A 6,000-nucleotide genomic window follows, 5' to 3' on the forward strand; every position below is an offset into this window, starting at 1 on the left:
TTGAATGAAATTATTGTTAATAAACTATTTGAAAATGCTTAAATTTGGATTCCTAGACATCTATAACATACTAATTTTACTGAAACTCGGAAAATACCGTATAATATAATGAAAATAACGAAATTTCGTTATTTCTGATATATTTAATATCATTAACAATAACCAAAGGTAATAAAAGCAATAAAACACAAAATATTTACAAATTTTTTTAAGTTCTTTTGTATAGGAATGTGGTATACACCAATGCAGGTTATGACATTTGGTATCAACGTTTAAAACTTCGTGCATAATCGTGTAGCTTTAAAAGGTATCGCCGATAACAAACGTACGCAATCGTGTTTTACCCTTTGCGTTCACGTGCCGGTGTATTAATATAAAACCAATGGTTCATAGTTCATTATTTGTTCGTTTTAGTTTATTGTTTATATGCGCACGGGGCTTCGATCGGACTTCGCAATGCTAAGTAGTAGTACGCGCACGTTTGCGGTGCCGCTATCGCCGTATGACCGAAATAAGTGAACGCGTAGAACATGATTTCAGAAAAAAACCCTGGCCATTTGAAAGAATACAAACCATTGGATTGCTGAGTTTTCGAACTGTACTGCGGTATCCGCAATAATGCTTATTCGACTATGGTACCTGGATGTTCGTGATCGAAGACGTGAAAAATTAAACGAAAAAATGAATCACGTACATCACATGGGATTCGTGAAAAAATTTTCTCATTGTGTTATAATTATGCTCGGTAAGACCAAATGTTCTTCTCTCGAGTGCACTTCATGTACCTTTTACGTTATGCGGTGTTCATATATTATAATGCAATATTAAAACGTGGCCACGGTTAGTACAACACGATAAAAAAAACATAAAATTAAAAAAAAAAAAGTCGGACCCAAAATAACTGTGTTAGCGGAGTTAAAAAGTACGTGGTAGGTTATATTTGTTCACGAGTAGGTACGCTGAGCACGTGCGTGAATGTACACTTTTGATGGTCGAGTGCAGCGCTTAGATTCGTTGAGCACGTGCGTGAGTGTACACTACTGGTGGTCAAGTGCAGTGCTGCTAATGACCGTATTCACCTTAAGGCCACGTGGGGGCACGAGTCCTAGACACCCGACCGACAGAGGCTTTGAAAAATATAATTTGCATATTTACGTTGTAACACATGGCGTAATCTGATAGGCCACCATAAGTATTTGACAATTAGGCTTAAAGAATAAGTTATAATTTAAAAATAATATTTAGCTGGAAATTCAATTGCTATAAACACGACGATTAGTGACAAATTTCTTATATAAAAAGATATATTCTAGATAAAAATTCTTCAACGATAAATTTGATTACTGACGAGTTACAGTGGCAGGCGGCTACAAGGTAATTAATTGTTGTTTCTGCGATAAAATGATTCTATCGATACGTTTTTTAACAAAAAGATAGGTCAAATAATATAATTTTAAATTCCGAATGCTTGTTACAATTTGGAAATTAGTAGATAATGTGAAATAATAACCCTACCTATGCTTCTAAACGGGTCCCTAAACTCTATGGTGACCAAGTGCCCCTGCATAGTCAAAGATGGCCCAGAACGTTGCAGCTGAATTCGCTACGCGTGTGATTTAGATTCGATACTAGCATGTTGTGTTTATTTTTGTAATGAAATCCGAACGAGTCGAACTAAAATTGACTACCATAGTTCATCGACAGATTAGAAAAATAAAAACAAAAATCATCAGTTGGGCTGAGGCAATAGTGGTATGCCTTCAACGAAATATACCAATCTCGACAGGGCCTGCCCGTAGGTCTCGTGTTTTATAATATTTATACTGTTGCGCCTAAAAGTACGACCGGAAGTCAGGGATAGAGTGGCCGGTCTGGAGATGGTAACTGGAATGGTTGGTCGGGACCGTGTTATGGCTTGGTAGTCAGTGGTATTCCCGTAGGATATGCAAGCCGTATACTCTGAAGACATTTTTGAAAATGTACGGGTATTCGACGCATACACAAAGTGCTCGAGACTTGAGAATATATACTGTCAAGTAGAGGCGCACAGGGGTTTTTTTCGGGGGGGGGGGGGGAGGTCAAAGTAAAAATATAACACATTTTACAATTAACAAAATTATGCAAATCCTTAATATACAGTGGAACCTCGATAACTCGAATCGGTAGGGGACAAAAAAAAATTCGAGTTATCGGAAATTCGACTTATGGAAAACCTCAATAACTCGAATCGGCAAAAAAAAATTCGAGTTACCGAAAATATTTTTTTATATAAAACACAAAGAATTCATTTTATAGTTTTATTTATTTATATATTTATTAATAAATGTATAATGTATGTAGGTATGTATATTGTATTAAAATTTTTTAAAAAAGTATAAAGTAATAAATATGTATATGTATAAATTGAATGTTATAAAGAAAATATAATGATTAAAGTAGAACTATTTTTTAAAGAAATTTGATATTTTTATTTGTTTTTTTATTTTTTGACCTATCTGTAAAGTTTTCAATAACGTTTAGTGCGGAAAAAATTTCATCTCCAATTTCTGGTTGTTCTTAAATGTACTTACGGTCAACCTGTAAACTATCTAATGCCTGGGCAAGAGTAGTTTTAGGTAATTCCTCATCTTCATCAATATTCGACTCCTGTGACAGCATTATATTAAATATCGACGTATACATTTCATAGTTCAATCGACGTATAATTTTACCAATAATAAATGTACAATAAATGTAGTTAGATAAACGTAATTTATCGGAGATAACGAGACATTAAATCGTATTATATCGTTGAATTTATAACTGTACCTTTTAAGCATTAGGTAAAGATTAGATTGATAATATTAATCAGTTTTCGATTAAGATTACCGTTATTTATAATAATACACTTGGTTATTTGACCTTCGAGTTATCAAGGTATGTACGTGTTATGTATATATTATTATATAAATTCGAGTTTTAAGCCAAATTTTGACTAAAAATATTTCGACTTAAAGGGAAATTCGAGGTAGCGAAATCGAATTATTGAGAAAACTTATCACGCATATCATATATTGTAAGGCCGGGCCGAGGCATTCCTTCGAATTATCGAAAATTCGATTTATAGAAATTCGAGTTATCGAGGTTCCACTGTATTTTGACTTAAATAATAGCATTGATAATAGAATAGACTATTCTATAATCGATGATACTAGGTATTCAATACTAGCTCTTTATATTTCAAACTTGTAAAATTTGTAAATTTTAACCTAGACATCGGAGAAAATTTTTGAGTGGGGATACAACCCCTTAACCCCCTCTCCCTTGCGTGCACTACTGCTCTCAAGTATCAAATGTTATATTAATTTTACTGGTTTTCTCTTGGTCTTATATCGCAATTGACATACAGTTTTCCCTCAGACTATTAGTGTTTGGCTATGAAGTAATTATTGATGGTGTACTATGCATTTACGATGACATCAATTAATTCAAATATATGTTATATATTTGAATATGAAATTTCTGTGTATGTAAAAAATATAAATATACGGATTTAAATTGTTGTTAATATTTATCGGATTATACGAGTTAAGTTCAAATATGAGTATTTATGGTTCATAGTATGCCGTGGTTTATATATAATAGACATCAATCGATGACTTTATTAGATATTTTTATATATGTAGGTATATCAGGTACCTACCATGTGCATTAATACATACACGTTTGATAACAACTCCAATTCTCAGTTACTTTTAACGTGGAGATCACGTATTGCAAAAAGGTGACCTACGAAAAGTAAATTTACGCCTTTGCGTGCATCATAGACAGCACGTGTTTAATTTGAATACGTGTTTTTACGAGAAGTAGCTTGACGTTATGCTTTTACTTAAATACGTGTAAGCATTTGGCGCACGTAGTCGGTTCACTCGCGCGACCCGAAACTTATTTTTTAGTTTTTAATGATCACAGTAGCCCGGGCACGTAAAGATAAAGTTGAAATCCACGCGATGCTTATGATTATAATCGCAAAAACGACGGCGCATTGTTCAGAACATATTTCAAGTGATTTTCACCGGGTGGCTATTCGATAAAACGTACAAATTAATCGCCATTAATCAACCCGGTATTGGTAGCATCAACAATAATAACGATTAGCGCTCGCCGTTGTTCGCAACAATTACCGTTGCGTATACAGGTATATCACCTGTCTGCCGAAAACGAGAACAAACGTAATTTGTCATCGAATAATCATGTTGTTTACGTTGCACGTCGGGATGAAAATAAAAATTATGGAACCCGGCTACGGGAGTGTGGCCAATTCGTTGTTAGACATCAAAGTGTTTCGGGTAAAAAATGTGACTGCCAAGGAATTCGTAAATTAGGCTACCGCGAAACGCAATCTGCGATCACAACGGGAAATCAGCGTATTCGCTGGCACCGTGTCAAAAGAAATTCGCAAAACGTTTTTGCAAACAACGCGAACAGTGGCGGGCGCTATTGCGCGCGGATAGCGTTTAACGCGAGATTAATATTAATCAAATCGCGTTTCGAAACGCTAACACCAGGACCGTTGCGAACGAGGAATAAATGTGTTCTTCGTTCGTCGGACGTTTCAAAAGTAATACACTTGTGCGTTTGTACGTCGTCACGCGTTCGACGGTTTATTCGAAATCATACTCGTAAGTCGCGTGTACGATAATGAACACTCATCAATGCGGGGGGTGGGTCTTATCACTCACCAAGGGAGGGGATAATGGAGGTTCAAGAATTTAGTTAGTTGTTTTTTTTGAATCTGTATAAATTTTAAATTACAGAATATGTTTTTGAGTCCATCATAAGTTAATAGTTTTTTTTCACAAAAGTAACAATTTTTAAGTAGTCACATTATTGGTATCGATTTTAATCTGAAATTGTTTTAAAAATATAGTTACACACATAAAATAAACATCAAAAATGAGCTATTTATTTATAAAAAAAATGTGTAAAATAGGTACCATATTCATCAATGATGATTGACGATATTTTATAATAATTATTAATATATCAATATATCATAATACTCGGCTTTGTAAAATAGTTGGATTAATCCCAAAGAGGAGGGTAATACCATTTTAGTCACCCCCTTAAACCTGCCCCTGCATCAATGTAAAATGCCAATTGGTGGGCGGATCGAATCGTCAAAATGTTTATCAAATACGTTTGATACGTACAATGATGAACATTGTATTGAAACACAATATTTTGAAAAAAAATCACTTGAGTTTCGCGTAACGCCGGGGTTCCGCAGAACACAACTTAAAAACACTGGTGTAAACCATATATTTATTATTATTGTTTATGGTATTTTGATTGATTTGATTGCTGTTTAAAAACCTAAACCTGAAATAAAAAAAACAGAATAATAAGTTAAAAATAAATATAAATTATTAAAATTTTTCACTTATTTTTATTTTGAAAATTTCACTGTACTATAAGGCATTTTTTTTTATGTTTTAAAACATTAGTCTACAACGGTTATTGAAAATTAAATGATTATACTTTGAAAATCTTCGTTCTATATCAATGGAAGAAAGTGGTGCATACCAAAAAAATATTAGATCATCATTTGTTAGATCTAACATGGCATACAATAAGATATAATATATCATATTAAGTATTTATTAAGATTAAGTATGACATACTATGATCTTTTATAGCACTTTAAATACGTAATAGAAAACACTATATGCTGCTAAAATATGCTTTAAAAATTAAAAACTGCTAAATACTCAAATATATGCAAAATAAAATTTAGGATAGACAGATATGATAGATTCCTTGTATCATGAACCATACTTCTGTTCGACTCTGTTATTTTATTAATTTTTCAAAAAAAAAAATAAACAAATTCTATAAATCCGTAAGTTTAATCGTTTTTATCATCGAAAACACTCGTGAGTCTGTGTGTGGCCAATGAGCAAATGTCGACGTATTGAAGAATTAAATTTCTAGTACGTATTTAAACAGTTTACTCAAATT

This window comes from Sipha flava, unplaced genomic scaffold (genome assembly GCF_003268045.1).
Source record: "Sipha flava isolate LNK unplaced genomic scaffold, YSA_version1 197_pilon_pilon, whole genome shotgun sequence".
Taxonomy (NCBI): domain Eukaryota; kingdom Metazoa; phylum Arthropoda; class Insecta; order Hemiptera; family Aphididae; genus Sipha; species Sipha flava.